This window comes from Phyllostomus discolor, chromosome 4, assembly GCF_004126475.2.
Source record: "Phyllostomus discolor isolate MPI-MPIP mPhyDis1 chromosome 4, mPhyDis1.pri.v3, whole genome shotgun sequence".
Classification (NCBI taxonomy): Eukaryota; Metazoa; Chordata; class Mammalia; order Chiroptera; family Phyllostomidae; genus Phyllostomus; species Phyllostomus discolor.
In genome coordinates this window covers 164,698,018-164,720,540 of record NC_040906.2, presented here as the reverse complement: position 1 = coordinate 164,720,540, position 22,523 = coordinate 164,698,018, and the positions used below count along the sequence as shown (strand labels likewise).

Here is a 22,523-nt window from a genome sequence, read left to right as displayed (position 1 = left end):
ATCCATTCCCCCAGATCCCTCCCTTCTGGCAACCATTAAAACATTCTCTGCATCTATGCTTCTATTTCTGCTTTGTTTGTTTGCTCAGCTTGTTTTTTTTTTTATTCCATCACTGATAAATATATATTTATTGCCATTTTATTGTTCATAGCTTTGATCTTCTTACTTTTCTTAAATAAGTCTTTTTAATATTTCATATAATGGCTTGGTGATGATGAACTCCTTTAGTTTTTTCTTGTTTGGGAAGCTCTTAATTTGCCCTTCAATTCTAAATGATAGCTTTGCTAGGTAGAATAATCTTGATTGTGGGTCCTTGCTTTTTACCACTTTGAATATTTCTTGCCAATCTCTTCTAGCCTGCAAAATTTCTTTTAAGAAATCAGCTGACAATCTTATGGTAACTCCTTACAGACAACTAACTGCTTTTCTCTTGCTGCTTTTAAGACTCTTTCTTTATCTTTAATCTTTGGCATTATTATGATGTATCTTGGTGTGGGCTTCTTTGCATCCATCTTGTTTGGGATTCTCTGTGCCTCCTGGACTTGCATATCTATTTTCTTCATGAAAATTGGGGAAATTTCTTTTGTTATTTTTTCAAATAGGTTTCCAATTTCTTGCTCTTTCTCTTCTTCTTCTGGCACCCCATATGACACAATATTGGTACACTTGAAGTTGTCTCAGAGGCTCCTTACACTATCTTTGTTTGTTTGTTTGTTTTTGGATTTTTTTTCTTCTTGCTGTTCCAATTAGTTGTTTTTTTTGCTTCCTTGTGTTCCAAATCATTGATTTGATCCTCAGCTTCACCTACTTTACTGTTGATCCCTGTAAATTGTTATTGATTTCAGTTAGTGTATCCTTCATATCTGACTGCCTGTTTTTTATGCTGTTGAAGTCCTCACTAACTTCCTTGTGCATCCTTATAACCAATGTTTTGGATTCTGCATCTGATAAATTTTTATCTTTATTTTGTTTAGTTCTTTTTCTGGAGTTTTGGTCTGTTCTTTCATTTGGGCCACGTTTCCTTGTCTCCTCGTTTTGGCATGCTCCTTGTGTTTGTTTCTATTTATTAGGTAGAGCTACTATGACTCCCTGTCTTGGTAGCATGGCCTAATGTAGTAGGTGTCCTATATAGTCCAATATCACGGCCTCCCCTATCACCCAAGCTGGGTATTTGAGGTGTGCCCTCTGTGTGGGCTGGGTGTACCCTTCTCTTATAGTTGAGCTTTGATTGCTATTGGCAGTTCAATGGGAGGGATTTACCCAGGCCAGGTCTGTAAGAACTGGCTGTGAACACTGTACACCAACCTCTGCCCTAGTGGATGTCAGCTGTGCCAGAGCCCACTTCACAGATCAGGGGTTACTTCAGCAGAGCTCTGGTACCTGCTAAGTCCACCCCTTGAGTGTATTGCTTGTGGAGATGTTTGGGTGGTGGTGCTCTGATGTGGTCTGTAGCTGTCCACTGGGTGTGCAGGCTCTAGAGTTTCCCAGGAGGTGCAGCCAAGGTCAGCCTCTACCTGTGTTCTATCTGGGGCCACTTGGCATAAGTTATAAAGAGACCTGCAGATGGCTACTACTTGTGCTGAGCTTGGAGATGCCCAAGTGTGGCCAAGCTGTGAATCAAGGATAGCCGCTGCTAGTTCCAGGCCTAGGGCCCCTTGGCAAGAGATACAGGGGCTCACTCAGTCCAGCTGATGCTGGCATGAGAAGATTTAGGAAGATCTGAAGGGAGAGCCAAGACAAGCTATTCAGATGGAAATGCCACTATTAATAGCTGGGAGGGCCCATAACTTGGGTAGGGCAGGGCGTAAGAAAATCATCAGGGTGGGGCAAACAGTGTTAGCCTGGATGATGGAGTCTCAGATATGGCACCTGCCTGCTGGCTCTGTAATTCTGGGGTGGGGAGGGGGGTTCAGTAAAGAAACAATGGCCTCTGCCAGCAGTTCTATCTTGGAGAAAATTGTTCCCCAGCTCTCACCTTGATGACAGATACTTCAGTTTCCCCGCATATGCCACTGGTGCCTATCAAGCTGCTGTCGTGGTGCTGGAGCTCAGAGGGAGTGAGTCTGAATAAGCCCATGCATGGGCCCTTTAAGAGGAACTGCTTGGGAAGCCAGCAGTTTCTTGCCCAACTCAATCCCCACTGCTTTTTACAGCCAGAAGTTATGGGAAGTTATCTTTCTGTCACAGGAACCCTGGACTGGGGGGCTTGGTATGGGGCTTGGACCTCTTGCTCCTGAGATATCCTTCTTGATTTTTATTTACCACACATAGGTGTGGGATGAGCCCATTCCACATCTCCACACCTCCTATTAGTCTGGATAGATGTGGTTTCTTCTTTAATTCTGTAGTTGGCAGTGGTCTCCAACCTTTTTGGCACCATGGGCTGGTTTCGTGGAAGGCAGGTAAAGGAGGTGACAGGAGGTGGAGCTCATGTGAGCTTTTCTTGCAGCCTGGTTCCTTATAGGCCATGGGCTGGTACTACTCCATAGCCCCAGGGTTGGGGACCCCTGGTTGTAGGACTTCCATTCAGCTTGATTTCTGACAATTCTGAGTGATGGTTGTTCTATAGTTTAGTTGCAGTTCTGATGTGGTTGTGCAAGATGACGAGACATGTTTACCTAGACCACCATATTGGAGAACCTCCATACAGAAGAGTTTCAAAAATAAAACAATGAAGGAAATTCTGCTTCTAGCCATAATAAAGTAACTGGAATGGGACTGACCCTTCACTATAAACAACTAAGAACTAGAACAAAATAAATGGAAAAGTAAATATTAAGAGATATTGGGGTGATGGGTAGCACAGGACTATGAATCAAGAGGAAAAGAAAACAAATGTGGTAAGCACTGCAGTTGCACTTGCCTTCTGCCTTGAGACACTTTCTGGAAGGCATCAGAATGTGGGTGATCCTAAGAGGAGCAAAGAAGCCTTGCTTAGTTGAGGGGACAGAGACTGGATTTTGAAGAGGCTGAAATGTCTTGGTATTGAGGGCAGGGAATTATAAAAGAAGCTGCTGCACAGAAAAAAAATTTTATGCTTACATATCATATAATATATGTGTGTGAATATATGTGTGAGAGGGTCCCTTGAGTCTGTTGCTGAGTACCAATCTTTGCACGTGTGAGGTGAAATTCCACAGGAGAGGGCCAAAACCAAACAGCAACCAGTAAGCCAAATAATTTCCACAGCTCACATAAGTTGAAAGATGTTAAGATTCTGACTAGCCAAAATGATGAGCCCTTGTTAAATACTCAGGCATTCAGTAGAGATTGAAGTAAGGCCACACTTTAGGAGAAGGGCTTACCTAACCCAGAGCAAAGTGTGCTGAAATTCCATTCTAAAAAAAAAAGAAGCTTATAAACAAGTTTAAAAGCATTACACTCATTCTCAAGTAATTTAGCAAGACAAAGTCCAACACTGTTTGTAAAAAGAATAATCCATAAGAAACTTTATCACAACCCAGAAAAACAATCTAGAACTTTTTGGAGGAAGAAAACAAAATTCATCACTCAACAAAATATAATTTACAATGCCTAATGTCCAATAAAAATTACTATATAGATTTAAAAAAGCAGAAAAATAAGACCCATAATCAGAGGGAAATCAGTCAATAAAGAACTCACACAGAGATGACAGAGATAATGGAAATAATAGACAAGGAGGTGAAAACAATTTAAATATTATTATAAATATGCCCAAGGACTTAAGTGAAAACATAAACATAATGAGAAAAAGAATCAAATAAAATATCTAAGGGTGAAAAATATAATATCTAAAATGAAAAAATTACTGAATGGAATTAACAATAGATTATTCACTCAGAAGAAACAATCAATGAACCTGAAGAGACAGCAATAGAAATTCTCTAGACAGTTTCTCAATAAAAGAAATGTAAAAGAAGAAAAGGAGGGTGGAAGGGAGTGAGAAAGAGAGAGAATGGAAGGAAGGGAAGAGAGAAGGAAAATGTTAAGTGTCCTATCAAGGTGTAATTGTAGTTCCAGAATGAGAAAGAAAGAGAGAAGAGAGAGAAATATTTAGAAAAAAAATTGAAGAAACAATGGAAAAATATTTCCAAATTTAATAGACACTATCAATTCACAGATCCAGGAAGTTCAGTGAGTCCCAAGCAGAATAAACACAAAGAAAACAACATTGTAAGTAAGTTTCCAAAAACCAGCAATAAATAGAAAATTTTCAAAGTAGTCAGAAAAAAACACCCCACAACACTTGTGCATGGGGAATAAAGATGAATGACATGCAATGTTGAAATACACTAAATACTTTACATGCATTTAAAATTTTATTATTTTATTTTTATTTCTGATATTTCATTGTTGGTGTACAAAAATGCCTTCAATTTCTGAATATTGACTTTGTAACCCACTCCTTTACTAAATTCACTTATTAGGTCGAGTAGTTTTTTGGTGGAGTCTATAGAGTTTTCTATGTACACTATCATGGCATTTGCAAACAATGACAGTTTTACTTCCTCCTTTCCAATTTGGATGCCATTTATTTATTTATATATTTATTTTGGTCTGATCACTGTGGCTAAGGCTTCCAATACTATGTTGAATAGGAATGGTGAAAGAGGGCATCCTTGTCTTGTTCCTGATCTTAGTGGGGAAGCTCTAAGTTTTTGCCCATTGAATATGATGTTGGCTGTAGGTGTCTCGTATATGACCTTTATTGATGCAGACTCTGGCCAGCAGCATCTGCAGCATTGTGGATGAGGTGAGACAAATTCACATGGACCACCAAAGTCCTGTGGAAGAAAAGGGACTGCACGGCCACTCTCTCAAGGGGAGAGTGCCTCGACCCTTGCCTTGACAAGCTTTTATTGGCTTTTAATAGCAAACATCAAAGAAAGGGTTCTCATTCATTACACTTAGGTTTGCTTGAGGTAATTACTCTTTACAGATAGCAAAGGAAAGGACACTACTGATTACTTCCTACACATTAATATGGAAAAATGTTGCAAATGCAAGAGAATGATAACAGTAATTGGTCTGGTTATACTTTAGTGCTTGGGAGAATTAGCACAGACTTCAGGAAGTTACTTTAAAGATATGCAGTAAGCATTTGCTGCTTCAAGTCAGGGTGAGGGAGTTTTAGCAAGAGCATGTCTCAAAGCAGCCTAGATATAATGCAGGCCTGGTCTCCCATGGGAGAACCGATCTGTGGGTCTGGTGTCCTGTGTGCCACCATGCGCCTACTGGCTTTCCAATAGGGCTGGGCTACATTTGCTATTCCATGCAGATAGGTTCCCTATACTTTATTATGTTGAGGAATGCCCCTTTGTTCCCACTTTGCTAAGTGTTTTTATCATAAATTGGTGCTGTGCTTTGTCAAATGCTTTTTCTGCATCTATTGATATGATCATGTAATTTTTGTTTTTCCTTTTGTTTATATGATGTATTATGCTTATTGATTTTCAAACATTGTATCATCCTTGCATTTCTGGGATGAATCCCACTTGATCATGGCTTATGATCTTTTTGATGTATAGTGGATCCAGTTTGCCAATATTTTGTTGAGGATTTTAGTGGCTGTATTCAGCAGTGATATTGGCATGTAGTTTTCTTTCTTTGTTGTGTCTTTGTCTGGTTTTGGGATTAGCATGATGTTGGCCTCATAAAAAGAGTTTTCTAGTCTTACCTCTTCTTGGATTTTTTTGGAGTAGTCTGACAAGGATAGGGGTTAGCTCTTCCTTAAATGTTTTGTAAAATTCTCCTGTGAAACTGTCCAGTCCAGGGCTTTTGTGTGACAGGAGTTATTTGATTACTACTTCAATATCACCAGTTGTTATTGGTCTGTTCAGGCTTTCTGCTTCTTCTTCGTTCAGTTTTGGAAGATTATATTTTTCTAGAAACTTGTCCATTTCACCTGGGTTTTCAAATTTTTTGGCATATAGCTGTTTGTGGTAATTTCTTACAATCCTTTGTATATCTGTGGTATCAGTTGTAATTTCTCCTCTTTTGCTTCTGATTCTATTTATTTGTGTCCTCTACCTTATTTTCTTGATGAATCTGGTTACAGGCTTGTTGATTTTGTTTATCTTTTCAAAGAACTAGCTCTTGGATTTATTGATCCTTTGAATCGTTCTTTTTGTCTCTATGTCATTTAATTCTGCCCTGATCTTGGTTATTTCATTCCTTCTACTGGCTCTGGGCCTTGTTTGTTGTTGTTCTTCTAGTTCTTTTAGATGTAGGGTTAGGTTGTTTATTTGAAATGTTTCTGTCTTTTTTAAGTAGGCCTGCACTGCTGTGAACTTCCCTCTCAAGACTGCCTACACTGTGTCCTATAGGTTTTGGACAATATTCCATTTGCTATAGCAACAAGAAAAATAAAGTGCTTAGGAACAAATCTAACCAAGGAGGTAAAGGACCTGTACTCAGAAAACTACACAACACTGAAGAAAGAAATTAAGGAAGATACAAATAAAAGGAAACATATACCATGTTCATAGGTTGGAAGAATTAACATCATTAAAGTGTCCATACCACCCAAAGCAGTTTATAGATTCAACACAATTCTTATTAAAATATGAATGACATATTTCACAGACATAGAACAAACATTTCAAAAATTTATGTGGAACCATAAACAACCTGGCATAAGAACAGACACATACACCAATGAAACAGAAGAGAGAGCCCAGAAATAAACCCAAGTCACCATGATCAATTAATATTTAACAAAGAGGGCAGAAGTATAAAATGGAGTAAAAATAGCCTCTTCAACAAATGGTGTTTGGAGATCTGGACAGCTATATGCAAATGAAACTCAACCACCAAATTATACCATACACAAAAATAAACTCAAGATGGATAAATGACTTAAATATCAGTTGTCATACCATAAAAGTCCTAGAGGGGAACACAGGCAGGAAAATCTCAGATATCCCATGCAACAATATTTTTACTGATATGTCCCCTAGAGAAAAAGACATAAAGGAAAGAATAAACAAATGGCACTTCATCAAAATAAAAAAATTTCTGCATGGCTAAAGAAAATAGCAAAAGGAAAAGGAAACCAACCACATGGGAAAATATATTTGCCAATGATATCTCAGACAAAGGTTTGATGTCAAAAATATATGAAGAACTCACAGAACTTCCTGGACTCCACTCCATGAAGATAAACAATCCAATTAAAAAATGGGCAAAGGACCTGAACAGACACTTCTCCTAGGAGGACATACAGAGGGTGCAGAGATATATGAAGGTATCCTTAGCATCACTAGCCATCAGAGAGATGCAAATTAAAACCACAATAAGATACTACTTCACACCAGTCAGAATGGCCATAATAAACAAATCAACAAATAATAAGTGCTGGCAAGGTTGTGGAGAAAATGGAACCCTAGTACATTGTTGGTGGGAATGCAGACTCATGCAGCCACTGTGGAAAACAGTATGGAATTTCCTCAAGAAACTAAAAATGGAATTGCCTCTTGACCCAAAAATTCCACTGCTGGGATTATACCCTAAGAACCCCGAAATGCCAATTCAAAAGAAATTATGTACCCCAAAGTTCATAGCAGCACAATTTGTAAAAGCCAAGTGCTGGAAGCAACCTAGGTGCCCATTAGTAAATGAGTGTATTAAAAAACTATGCTACACTTACACAATGAAATACTACACAGCCGAAAGAGAGAAGGAGCTCTTACTCTTTGTAACAGCATGGATGAAACTGGAGAGCATTATGCTAAGTGAAGTTAGCCAGGTGGTGAAAGACAAATACCATATGATCCCATCTATAAGTGGAACCTAATAAAAAAAAAGAAACAAGCAAGCAAAATAGAACCAGGACATTGAAATAAAGAACAAACTGACAGTAACCAGAGGGGAGGGGGGAAGAGGATAACAGGGGAAAGCAGGGAAAGGGTTGTCAAGGAACACGTATAAAGGGCCCATGGAAAAAGCCAAAGCAGGGAAGGATTGAAGGTGGGAGGTGGGCATGCGTGGGGTGGGGGAAAGTGGTGGTGGGAAAATGGAGACAACAATTGAACAACAATTGAATAATAATTAAAAAATTTAAATAACATTTTATTCTTTATTTTTAAAGTCAGATTTATTGAGGTACACTTCAGATTGCGTAAAATTTATACTTTTTGTGTACAGTTCTATGAATTTTGACAAATGCACATAGTCATGTAATAACCACCACAATCATGATGTGGAATACTTTCATTGCCCACCCCCCAAATCCTCTTATGTCCCTTTTACATACATTATTCAATCCTCCTGGGTATATTAGTAGGTAGTCACATTTATCAATATTATTCCCTTTTATTTTGGGGAAGAAAAGTTGAGGGTAAGAGCAGTTGGGTAATTTACTCAGGTTTACATAGTAAGTTGCAGAGCTTGGACTCTCAGCTAAAGTCTGTTGTACTCTGACTACCATGATTTAAGTATTGCACCACGCCATCATTATTTTGTTTTATTTCATTTGTTCTCCATTTTGTGACACAGGGATATGGTCATAGAGCTGTCAAAACAAGAGAAATAGAAATGAATCTTTCAAAAACACTACAAATAGGATAAATCAATTACAAGATAAATTCCATGCCAAAATACAGTTATACACTTATTTTATTGTGCATGATTAAAAGCAAGTAAATTTTTAGTTCACTGACATGATACTAAATACTTCAAGTAGTTGTGAGTTTTCATTTACTTCATAATTGAAGAGTCCATTAGTCCTTGAATCTAGAAATACCCTAGGGTAAATCTAGGAAGCTGGAGGCTGCCTGACGTGTCTGACCCCGATGGTCCCTGCCCTGAAGTACCTTACCTTTGAGTGCCGCAGATAAAATCACTATCTGCTAATGGTTTCATCTAGAGTTCTGACATGATGGTGCCCATAGCTAGACCCTGGCTCTGCACTGGTCTCCCTGATTTCCAAAACCTCTCTACCAACTGTTGTAGAACTGAAAAAGTCGCCCAAGCCAGAGGTTCAGCCTTAGAGAGCCACTTTTATCACATTGTTGCATGAAGTTGGCCTCAAGCTGTAGGAAACAAGTTAGTTAACAGCTAAAACCTAGCCTGTTTTAGAAATATATGTTACAAGACTTAAAACATGTATTTTATCAAGGAATCTTTTAACACTAGGAGTGGACAAATATTTCCACTGCATAATCTGAAGCCAAATATACTGCTTTGAGCTAACTATATTTTCATATTCAACACATATCTTTGTATCTACATGTTTGCTTATAGTCACAAAATTTAGTTCTCCTACATATATTCAATCAAACTTCTATGGCAACTGATGATGCTATTATTACAAACAATTATTAACCAACTTTGAGTCCTAGAGACACATGATCTGCTTTATTGGTGCATTATTAATATCAATGCTTGAGTGAACTTAAGAATGCCTAGGGAAAAGAAACAAATGAGGGGAAAAAAAAGAATTCCTAGAGAGAGTGGTTTAAGTGTTAATTATAGACAGTCCTCATTGCATAAAGCCTGTGCATACAGTTTCAGATTTCTTCATGGGGAGCTTTAATATATTAGGATGATCCTATGTTATGTTTATTTCAGTATGTTTAATCAGTGAAAATTTATTTTTCAAGGACAATTTTTTAACACAGTGAAGAGTTATCTAAATCCACATATGGTGAGTAAAATATATGATCCAAATAAGGTATATTTTTCAGGAGGGGGAATAAAAAATTAGCTTTATTTATAAAATGATGTGAAACACAATTTTACTTTTATTTTTTTGTGTGTTTCTTTAACTGGATTCAAAAACAATTGCAAAGGAGTTTGTTGATGCTTTGATTAACTACATTACTGTTCAACAAGTATGTAGCCTTCTGGCATTTCAACTTTGAACAAGGACAACATATTTTTTATTCCATCATGCTTGTTTTAAAAAAAGTCACCTAACTTTATAGTTATACTTTTATACTACTGGCCTTAATTCATGTAATTCTTTTTAGCTATGAAGAGAATTTGCTGGTAATTGGGAGTTAAGACTGGAATTTTTCATAAATCCATTCTTTGGTCAGTTAATAAGCATGGCTCAGGACACTGCTGGTGTTGCATAGGACCCAACACATTCTTTAGGAGTTTTCCATCAGTTTAGCAAATATTACTAATAAATATTAGATGATTAGAGGACAAAATAAAGAAGTTGCTGCTTTATTAATCATTAATTTTATCATTATATTAGTAATCTAATATACAAAAATTAAATTTTGTTTTTATCTTCATCTTTGGCTGTACTTTAGTTCATTATTATTCCTCCACTCTTCCTAACTTGTCCTAAATAACTATCAGGACAACACCCATACTTGATCTGCTGAAACTTCAAATTGCTTGGATGAGGTCCCATCGTGCAACTAAGACATAATAAATTTACATAGCACCCAGGTAAAGCATTGCCCATTCACAGTAGATTGAGAACCTTATATAATTCTTCTGGATGACTGAAGACTTTGCAAGAGATGACATGATTATAATATGAAGAAACAGAAATAACAATATTTTCTCTAATTTGCAATGCTTAAGTTGTATGAATTATGTATTACTGAATTTTTTAAATTCATACTTGCCACGTTCTGAAAAAGGATTCAAAGCAGGTGAATGAAATGTAAATTTTGTATGAGCAATGGGATGTGTAGGTTGGTTTTTCTACTCAAAACATAGAATATAATTTCATTCACTGTAGTAATAGCATAAAAAAGGAGCTCAAATGTTTAAGCAACCAGATTCACACACTGCTTCACTTGCTAGATGTGGGTAATCTGAACATGGGAAAACTTAGCCCATTAGTTACTATATTTAGTACCCAGGGCAATTCATGCCAATGTGGGCTAATTCTCTGACTAAATGGATCAATGTAAGGTAAAAGTTAGTATAATTGCTTTTCCTCCCACTGAATTAACATTGTTATATACCCATTACTTAAGTTATTATATTCTATATTCAAGCTTATAGTACCAGATCTTAAATTGACTGCCATTTTAAAAAGTAGAATTAAGTGGGAAGGTCATGCAACAGACATGGCTAGCTGTCCACCCAAATAACTATTTCCCCTTCTCCAACATTACCCTAATTGTATTTGAGGTGAGAAATGTACCCAAATAGAAATACTTGATATCCCAGTGTGTCTTCCAGCTGGGGGTGGCCATGTGACACTATTTTGTCCAGTGAGATACAGGTGGACGTCCCCAGGGAGGGTTTGCCTTCTTAATAAAATAGTAAACCTTTGAAATAAAAATGTCCTTGACCTCCATCCTTTCCACCTTCTTTTCTCCTGGGACATATGTTATGCGAGAGAAGCCAAATCCCTCTTACGACTGAAAGGACGGTGGGGCAGAACAATAGAAGCCTCGTGGGGTAAGAATGCCATTATGGAGCTACCACCCCAGCCGTGGTAAACAGAAAATACTGTAGGAAAGCTTTAATTAACAAATAAATTAACACGCAAACACACGAGTGAATCCAATCACAAGGACATAAAAGCAAGGGTAATAATTATATTGTTGAACACCCCATGGAGGGTGTTGAAAGCCACACTTGCTCTTTCAGGCCAGGGATTTCCAAACCTGTCCCAAGGACCCCAAGGGCTCCGGGGTGTGGTGCTTGGGGACTTTGGGGAGAGGCAAAATGAAGGTCCAGTGGGCAGCACTCTCCTCACCCCCTGTGACCCAAATAGCAGTGGCACAATATCAGCATTCTAAGTAGAAAATTCTTGGGGGAGTGTGGGAAATGGATTGGAGGAGGGGCAGTGGACAGATGCCCCAAACTAAGGGAGTGGAGGTAAGAGAGTAGAGGAGAGAGATGGGGAAGAATCTGGAGTCAGGAGAAAGAAAAGACAGCACTAGTGATTGAATTCTTGAACAAGTCCTCATATTTCACACTTGCTGTCTTCTGTTCCTTTTGCCTAGAACAAGGGTTCTTGATTTTATTATTTATTCCCTTTTTAGCATTGGACCCACTAGTCTGGTCAACTCTATGGAGGCTTTCTCAGAATAAAGAACTTAAATGCACAAGCAGATATAATCTTACAAAGAGATCCAACTACATTTATATGTAATTATAAAAGTATTAGAAAAAAGTTTGAGTTATAGCATGTTGTGGTTTCTATCGATGCAATAAATAATACAGTCTCACACTGGGTCTAATACTCACTGTAATTTCAAAGCAGTGATGAGCGTAAATTATCTTTTAAGAATCTGACTCAACTGCACTATGAGTGGAATATACATGTGTTTCTCTTGGAGATAAGGTACAAGTACTGCTACCACTACTCCAAGTTTTGGGCCTATATTTATAATTTAAAAATGCTAAATTTCACTAACTGAATGTTAGTGAAAAAAAGATGTAATTGCTTCCCACTGAAATTCTTCGACCCCTTGAACTTGATCCATGTACCCCTTGGTAAAGACCCCCTGGCTTAACAGCCCTTTCCTTCCTTGTCTGTCTATTGCATCCTATTTATCCTCTATGATTTCTTTTATACATTTTTACTAGTTGCTCTTAAAAAACATGTTTTTCGATTACAGTTAATATTCAATATTACATTAGTTTCAGGTGTACAGCATGGTGGTTAGACATTTATATAACTTAAAAAGAGTTCACCCCGTTAAGTCTAGTACCACCTGGTGCCATACATAGTTATTACAGTGTTATCGACTATATTCCCTATGCTGCATTTTACACTCCTGTGACTACTTTGTACAGTAACTACCAATCTGTACTTTGTAAACCCTTCACCTTTTTCACCCAGGCCTCCACCCCCTTCCCATCTGGCAACCCTCAAAGTGTTCTTTGCTTGTTGTTCTGGAAGCTAAGCTCCCCTGACAGCTGTGCGTGGCTCTGTGACAGTCTGTGAGGGACTGTGCAGTCATTTGTTTACTCATCCGCTCTCTGCCACACTGGAACGTGAGTTCCTTGAGGGAGGAAATAATTTCTGGTGCATCTTGCTGTCTTGAGTCCCTTGCACAGCCTTGCACATAAAAGCCTATTAAGTGAATGAGCACACTGTTCTGTGAGAACACTGGTCATTTTATGGATTTCTGGGAAAGGGTAGAAAGAAGGGAGAAAATAATATTTTATTGTATCTATCTCTCAATGCAGAAATGTCAAATTATGGCTAGTGAGTAAAAAGACTGTTAGAAAATCTGCCTAGAATAAGGCAGTAAATAAGGGTACATAAGTGGTAAATAGTAATGTGTGGCCAGCAGAACATGAAAGATTCCTGTTTAGTTATGCCTTTTGCTCCAATGGCAATACAACCGAGATGAACCATTTTTCTATGGAGGAGATAAGATCATGGGCTCGGAGAAGTCTCGGATAAGATCATGGGCTCGGAACCTGAGACAGGTAAAGAGTCAGGCTGCCTGAAGGTTATTTCTTAACTTCAGTCTCTCAATGGTTACAAACAGAGGTGAGTTTACTGTGAAGCTAAACTTTCAAGACCTGTCACTAGAATGGGACCTTTCTAAGATCACCTAATTTTTAATTTGTACATTATTCGTGAGTATGTGCACTTTCTAAAGAGGACCTCCTAAGTTGTATGAGCATTGGGACTCTGGTTAGGATACTAGAAACATGTTCTAGAATTGCACCCAGGACACAATATGCTGTGCACGTGTTAACTATTAAATAGATAGTGTATGCATGGTGAACATCCTAACTTTCTGACGTACAGTATCAGAATAAAATCCACTCATTACACCCCAGTATGAACATAATAAGTGTTTCATCCCTGCTTTTGATTATTCTTTATTACTTTCCTAAAACCTATAACTTAGCTTTCTTTCTCAACTTCTTAAATCATGCTAGTCCTTTAAACCCCAAGATAATGAATGTATCTTAGAAACACAGTGTTAGTTACAGAGCTGCACCTGTAGTGTTTAGAAAAACATGGAGAATAAACCACATCGTGTTTGTGGCAGTGATAACACTAATGGAGAAAGACATGGGCTCTCTGTGCCATTGGATTGGGAGGTGAGTATGAAAAGGTAAGGGTTATAAAATGAGGTTTTCAAAAATGCAACATATGACAGATTATTCTATTAGTTAAACTGAATACTTTAATTTATTTTAAATTAGGTGTTTTAAACCATTTGCTTGTTCCTAAAAGTCAGAGAGTCCTTAAGAACATACCATCCCTGGGATGGCAATTCTGACAATTAATACAAGTAGGCAAATTATCCCACAGAAAGTTCCCCAACACAGAGTTGTTGAAAAAAGTCTGTATCAAATTTCAATTAGTATATTGTTAAGAGAGAGAGAGAGAGATCATGTAAATATTTAGCTCTGTGATATTAAATGTTTCATTTAAAATTTTAAAATTTTATTTAACAAAACACTGCACCCTGAAAGACATAACAGAAACTTAAATGTGTGTTACCACGTGAAAGAAGCCACTAAAGAAGCCACTCTGCAAAGGCTACATACTTCATGATTTCAACTGTATGATTTTGGGAAAGGTAAAACTGTGGAGACATCAAATGGTCAGTGGTTGCCAAGGGTTTTGAGGCAGAAGGATGAATAGGCAGAGCACAGAGGACTTTCAGGACAGTGAAACTACTCCGTGTGATTCTACAGTGGTAGACACATGTCATTTCATATTTGGCTAAACCCATGGAATGTAGACCTTAATGTCAACTCTAGACCTTAGGTGATTACAATGTGTCATTGTAGGTTCACTGATTGTAACAAACGTAGCAGTGCAGTTCAGGATATGATAGTGGAAGGAATTGTGTTTGTGGAGATAGGGTGTATGGGAACTCTCCAGAATTTTGTTGTGAACATAAAACTGCTCTGAAAAATAAAGCTAATTTAAAAATATATGTAGCCCCTCTTTTAAGTTTAGTGTTTAATAATGTAAAAGTATGAATTTTATTTTTGAAAAATAATCCACGGTGCTATGGGTTTTGACATATATAACATATGGTCTATGTATAACACAGTAACCATTAATAAACTGTGAAATGAAATGCCCTACAAAAGTGCCCTTTCAGTCATGACCCCTACTTCTTCTGAACTTTCATGACATTTTTATCCTTGATCACTCCTTTTGTCCTGTCTTGCATTGTTGCATTTAAATCTTTGTGCAATATTCTGTTTACCAGTCTAGATTGTAAGTAACTCTAAGGCAGAGCTGTGACTCTGATTCCTGTGTTTTCCCTACAGCCCCAGGGAGAGCGCATTACCAACAGAAGGAACGGGATGAGCAAAAGTACCGGGTGTGAGAGAGGTCAGACAGAGGCCAGGGAGCCAGCCAGGTGGTGAAGCTGGTAAACTGGGTGAGGATTAGACCAATAAATTTAGATTTTTTTCTGTAGACAGTGAGGGTTGGAGTTTGTAAAACCAGGACAGGGGCATATTTAGAACTGTGCTAAAGAAGATTGCTCTGGCATAAAAACAACAGCTCCCATTTATTGAGAGCTCACTGTGCACGAAGCACTGTGACAAATGCTTTATGAGCATCATCCAATTTAATCTTCAAAACAAGTCTATGGAGCAGGTGCTATCATTTACCTCAAGAAAAATGGAGACGTGGAGAGGTTACATAACAGTCAGATTCTTGGACAAGCAACCTGTCCAGTCGCACAGTGCTTGATATAACACTGTGCTGTTGCCATCTTGAAATTTTTTTTCTTAACAAAGGGCCCTCATTTTTATTTTGCACCAACCATGGTGGATTGTGAAGCCAGTCCTGGTTGAATAATTTTGCCTGTGGCCCCACAAGTAACAGATGACAGATAAGGGATTACGAGCCCATGTCCTATGCTGTGCTGTACTATTTTATGATTCAAGAACAGAATGTGAAGGAGAGGAAAATGAATTTGAAAGAGATTTTATCAGTATTGGAGAGGTTTAGAGAGTGGGTTTCATTTTCCAAATTGAAATAATTTTGTTTTGAGAGTTTTTTAAGCTTTCACAAGCTCTCTTGAGGTAACCAGAGATTTCCTGTTGGGAAACTTGGTTACTTCATTGAGTCTGCTGTTAACTGGCTTTGCTGGCTGGGAAAGCTGAGCTTCACATCAGGTCTTTTGTGACATCTGGTGACAGCAACACGTTATTGCAAGGATTTGTTTTGGTGTTTCAAGATTCATGCTGTTGGGTTTGGATTTTTTTTAAGACTTTGGGGGACTTCAGTCAAGATGGAGGCATTGACAGCTATTTCTCAAAAGAAACTTTCCAGGCTAGAAGGGACTAGCAAGAAGTATTCAAAGTGATTTAAAGCAAGGACCTACAACCTAGATCACTGGATATCATATAGAATGGAAGGGCAGATAAAGTGCTTCCCAGACAAGATAAAGCTAGGGGAGTTCATCATCACCAAGCCATTATTATATGAAATGTCAAAGGGACTTATTTAAGAAAAAGGAGATAAGAACTATGAACATTAAGATGACAAAAAATTCACAACTATCAAGAACAGAATCTAAGCAAATAATCAGAACAGGAATGGAATTGTAGAACAGGGATCATTTGGAGTGTTATCAGTGGGAAGGGGAAAAGGGAAGAATGGGGGAAAAGTTACAGGGAATAAGAAACATAAATGGTAGGTACAAAATAGACAGGGGAAGGTTAAGAATAGTATGGGAAATGGACACACTGAAGAACTTATATGCATGACCCATAGACATAAACTAAGTGGGGGAAATGCTGGAAGGAATGGGGGTACTGGGTGGAGAGGGACAAAGGGGGAAATATTGGGACAACTGTAATAGCATAATCAGTAAAATATATTTTAAAAATAAAATAAAAAGAGTTTGCCTCAATTTATACTTCCCAGACTATTTTTCTTCTGTGCTCATTGAAAAAACAGGTTGAAAACTGCCTGACTGATTGTCCCAGTTTTTAGTAAAAGCTTTTTATAGAAAAATATTCATATGGGAAGAGCCAAATCATCTAATTCAAAAAAATTTAGAATTATGTTAATTTATGGAATGAAAATGGAAATACTGATGCATAAAAGTTATGAATATATATATACACACATATATATATTTCCAAAGGATATTTGGCATATTGTTTTAATCCACTCTGATAGAATCCATCTGTGTAGACAAGAAGATAAAAAGTTCTAAGTAACTGAGTACAATATTTTCCATAGAAACCCACATTTTATCTGTAGCAGTGATAGAGTTACATATGGTACATGACATGGAGTCATAGGGAAAGTGTTTCAAATTGTGACTTTAAAATACATATTTAAGCCCTGGCCAGGTAGACCAGTTGGTAAGAATGTCCTCCCGGTACACCAAAGTTGCAGGTTCCATCCCAGGTCAGGGCACATGCAAGAATCAACCAGGGAATGCACAAATAAATAAGAGGAACAAGAAATCTCTCTCACACACCCATACACACCTACATAAATCAATAATTAAAAAAGAATTACTGCTACTAAAAATAAAATATCTACTTAAATTTTGGGATTTCTTTGCTGTCATTTAAGAGCTATTTTCACTCTATGAAGCACATAATATTTGAACTCAAGAAATGTTTGAATGACTGAATAACAAAGTGAATAAAAGGCTATCATTAAAGCTGGCTCTGTCTATCCAGCTCCTGGGTTGATTTTAGAATGCCAATTAAACAGATACAAATGGAATTCCTATGACTGTTAAACATGGGAAGTCTCAATATAATATTTGCATCCTCCAAATGTTCTCTCACCTCAAGGAGAAAACACTAAGTATGGTACCATATATGATGATACTTTCTCAATGTTCAAGCATGTGTCCTCAGAATTCCTGAAAAGTAAAACCTTAGAACCATAATTATATCATAATCACAGTCAAGTGTGGGTTAAAATTTTCAGGATAATGCCTTCTGGACAGGTTGTTTTGGTCTTTTGTTCAACATTAATATCTATGTGCAAAGAACTGAGGTCGGCAGCGCATTAGAAACATGAAGAGCCATACAGGAGTGCTAAGCTCCAGTCCCTCTAGTGTCCCCTTAGGTAATTTTATGTCCAAATAAGTGACACCGTGGGGACAGTAGTAAACTGCACAGAGCATGCCAGCCTAAAAGGGGGCAGCTGCTTCTCTACTCCAGCACATAGTTGCTATGCGGTCATGCAGGCCCAGGATTGTTGGATTCCAGGGTAAGCCAGAAATCTGAATTTTGTGAAATATGTTACCATTTAATTTTTTTTTTCAAATTTTAAAAACATTTTAAGGGGCAAAGAGAATACAGTTGACCTTTGAACAACACAACTTTGAATTGTGGTGGGTCCACTTATAGAAGAATTTTTTTTCAACAAATACTGTAAATGTATTTTCTCCTTGTTATGATTTGCTTAACATTTTCTTTTCTCTGCTTACTTTATTGTAAGAATATGGCATTTTATACATGTAACATACAAAACATGTATCGGTGAATTATTCATGTTATCTGTAAGGCTTTCAGTCAAGAGTAGGCTATTAGTAGTTAAGTTTTGGGGCAGAGTCAAAAGTTTTATGTGGATTTTCGACTGCTCAGGAGCTGGCACCCTTAACAGTTGTGTTGTTCAGGACCAACTGTACATCTGCCAATTTTGCTAACTGACTGAGACTAACTTCATCATGTATAACTCTCAACTTTTTTCAATAGATAACCATAGGCACAAAAAACTCGAGGTGAGTGAGGATTAATTACTTCCCCATAATCTGGATATGAGGTTATAGTGGAAGCTAATCTTAAACCAAATTGTGATACACATAGGCATTTATCGAACAAAACAGTTAATACAACCAGCTCTGTAAGCTTGATGAGACCCTCCAACTCTGCCCTTTAAGGTGCTCTCACTGTTTTTTTGCAAGAAACCTTCTCTTAAGGCAGATGTAACATCGTTCTTGAGGCTGAATTTTGTAGCATTTATAGAGGTCAAGAAAACTTAGGGACTGAGCTGCAGGCTTCATGAATTCCTCTACTCTGTTCATCAAGGGTGGTAAGAATGTCTAAAATATTTTAGTCTATCCACATATCTTAAATACTGCTAAATTAATAAATGAAATCCCATTCCTAACATTTATCATACTTTTGAGCAAGACAAAAATAAAAACCCATCTCTGACATTAAGTATGCTAATCAGCAAACCATGAGGTGTGGATCAAGATAGCGATAACAGAAGACATTGTGATACTGCTTCTGGAGTGTGGTCTTTCTGATGTGGATCACCTATGGAGCATGGAACTCTCATTTTGGGCAACTAGAATCGAAGCTTAAACTAGTATGTGCATAATATCATACTATGTATGGCACAGTAGGTTTGAGTACATTACTACTGTGTCACACAGTAGTCCAGTTCTGGCCTGTAGAGCTCCAGTCTGCAGCCTTTCATATGTAGAAATTCAACTCTGCTTTTTAAGAGCTTCCAGTCTAGTGTCGTTTGAGAGCAGTCATAAAAGTAAGAATAAAAGATAGAAGAACACAAATGTGATTTTGTCCGGGGAATACAATACTTCGCAGGGAGTGGAAGCAGCAATGCCTTCCCCACGATCCCCAGATCACAAAACTGGCTTCGAGACAGAATGCAGTCCTGTTGGAGGCCTTTGACTGCCGGTCGGCTGCTGGACTCCCACCCTGCAAATAGCAGTGTACCTCAATCACGTTCAACGTTCCTTGCTGCTAATTTTGAAACTGATGAAGTAGGAAAGGAAATCACTACTTTCTACTTAAGCTCTGAGGAAGAATTTGGTTCCTAACGTGAAAGTCATAGGAATCATGGAAGAAAGCTCATATTCAGCTTAGTTTATTTAAACATTTATTGAATGCTGGCATGGGGGATTCAAAAAAATGAGGAAACTGAAGAGCACCTAACCCAAACTGGGTGGATTAGGGGAATTGTTCCAACACCTGAACTGAGTCATGAAGAATAAGTGGTGTATGCAAAGTGTGAAAGAAGGCTGTATCGATGGATATAAATACGCTTTGAAAACCAAAGTTTTATTCAAATTATTCTGCGAGGCCAGGAGAGGAATGCTTCAATCAAGCTCCATGAAGGCAATGTCTGAGTATTTTTAAAACTCTCTGCTTGTACAGAACTGTTATATTAACCTCCCCAAACACCGATGACTACGCGAAAGGCGCCAGAATCTCTTAAAAGGTGTAAGTTGTGAACTTGCCACACTGAAGCTACTCCACTCCGTCTGCGCATGCTCAAGCATGGCTCCTGCCTCCTCGCGAGGTTGGATAGAACTCTGGGGGCAAAGTGCGGACCACGTGGGGTCCTCTGACGTCATCTCCGGGCGCCGTACTGGAGTTGGGGTGGGCTTCCAGGGCTCCGCGGCGCTGCGGCTTCTGTGTGCTGGATAGCGGAGGGCGGAAGTGCAGCCGGGCTTGGCTCCCACCAGCGCGCTGGTGCGGTCTGCGGCTGCGCGGGCCCTGGGGACTCTTGGCTCTCCGGTCTCTGCGGGACAGTGTGTCAAGCCCTGCGCCACCGCCCGTCCACAGCCGGGCGCCCCATCCTCTTCACCAGTGGGGCAGGCCGGAGGAGGAGCCGGTGTTTCTGGTAGGGTGTTTGTATGTGTGTGTCCCCAACAGAATGAGGAAATGCACGAAGGAGGGAGGGTTGGGGAGGTGCCAGGCAGGTGTGGGCTAGAGGAGCGCTCCCCTGGGCGGTGGTGGCGGGTGAAGGAGGTGGGGCTGGGCAGACGTCGCCCCTGGATCCTGAAGGCTGGCCGGAGGGTGTAGCCTGTGCGGTCTCTCTTGGGGAATACGTCTGTTCCTCAACTAAGGTAGGAAGCCCAGGCTCTAGAGTTTAGTTCAGAACAAGCATTTTTTTTGTGGATATTTAAATCAGTTATTTTACAGGCAGTTCATGCTGTCTGAATTCGGTGGGCATTTCTTCCAGTTTATCTTAACGGTATTCATTCAGTCTCATTTTAATAATATTTAGTGCTGTTTTTAGGTACTTTAACTATATTTTGGGTTATTTTTAAGTCATACCTGAACTTGAGGAATCTAGGGAAACTGGATTGGTTCCAGATTTTTCTGAAGAGTGGGGAGGCACCGCAGGTCTTCACCAAGAATCAGAATCCTGAGACTATCATATAGCACTGAACTTCGAGGTCTTTCAGAAGTCACTTGGAAAATCTCAGTTTGGGGGACTGGGGGTACTTTATTCTGAACTGAATTATTTGTGATTTCTGTAGAGGGCATTGGTTGAATTTTGAATTTGAAAGTAAAGATAGGCTGAGGGTAGTAGTTAAGGGAGGGATATTTTAGAATTTTGCACTAGATGTAAACATGTGCTTTGATCCTCAAAGTTGTGCTAGTTAAAATTGGGGGAAATGAGCAGAATAGTATTTATAACATGGATATAAGTTTTTAGAATAATGTATACACTTAAAGTGTAGGTTATCCTTATTAACAAATACCGAGTCCTGTTATGTACCAGGCACTGAACAAAACATAAACAAAATGGAACAATGAACAAAATAAAAATCCCTGCCATCGTGAAGTTCACCCTGGGGGTAAGGGGGGGAAGATGGTGTACAAATTAATTAAAATATATAGTAGGTGCTGAGAAGTGCTAGAGAGAAGAAAATAAATCAATGAAGGGGAATGCTAGTGGAGTGCACAGGAAATTGCAGTGGTAGCCTTAGGAGAGATGCTATTTGAGCAGAGACCTAAAAGTGGGAAAGAAGGGTGCAATATGGATGTGGTGGAAAGAGCCATCAAAGCAACCACAAAGTCCCTGAGGTAGGAGTATACCAGTTAGTGTGGCTGGAGCTGAGTGCGCAATAGGGGAAAGAAATAGCTAGAGTACCTTGGTACTCATCCTGAGTTCATTCTGGAGCTTGGGATGAGGTCAAAACCGATGAGTACCAAACTACGAGGCATTTTCTCTTGTGGGGCAGCGTCATGACTCATACAAGTTCTGACAGGTGTGTCAAGTCCTGAGCAAGCACTGAGTACTGAACATTTTTTTCTCGTCAAAATGCGACGAATACAGGGTTTGACGAGTTCTGAAGCCCACGAGTACTGAGTATGACTGTAATCAAATCAGAAGGGGGCAAAGTCATATATGGCCTTGTAGGACTCTGTAAGAACTCTTTTTACTTTGAGAATAGACAGATCTGACTTGAATTTGAAAGGATCTTTCTGATTGTTAGGTTGTCTGTCTGTAGCAAGGGCAGAAATAAGACCCATTTGTAGGCTGTTGCATTTATCCAGGTTAAAGGTCAGAGTGACTTGGATCAGTGCTAATAATGAAGGTTGTGGGAAATGGCAGATTTTTTTTTGACTTGTGTCTAACCTAGAGCCATCAGATGTGAAGAGAGGGTCAAGGATGACTCCAAAGTTTAGAGCCTGATCCACTAACGAACAGAGTTATCACTTAGTGATTTGGGGAAGACCACAGAGTAATAGGAGGGAGAACCATCTGAAGTCATTTGGTTTTGCAACATGCTAAATTTTTAAATGAAATGTGAATACGGAGTAGTATATATGAAACTGGAATTCAGAAGAGAAGTCCGAGCTGAAGAAATAAATGTGGAAATTGTTCATGGATTAGTGATATGTAAAGTCGGGAGAAAGTTCCAAAGGTGTGGGTC

At 38.7% G+C, this 22,523-nt stretch overlaps 1 protein-coding gene across 2 annotated transcripts in view; it reads left to right on the top strand.

The window, feature by feature from the left end:
- The first annotated feature begins 20,201 nt into the window (after nucleotides 1-20,201).
- Nucleotides 20,202-22,523, top strand: part of ATG5 (autophagy related 5) — a 120,694-nt gene continuing 118,372 nt past the window's right edge. The window contains exon 1 of one of the 2 annotated variants that reach the window (XM_036024534.1): nucleotides 20,202-20,476. The gene's annotated coding sequence lies outside the window, so the exon portion shown is untranslated. The remainder of the gene's footprint in view (nucleotides 20,477-22,523) is intronic. The other variant, XM_028509566.2, reaches the window with a different exon arrangement.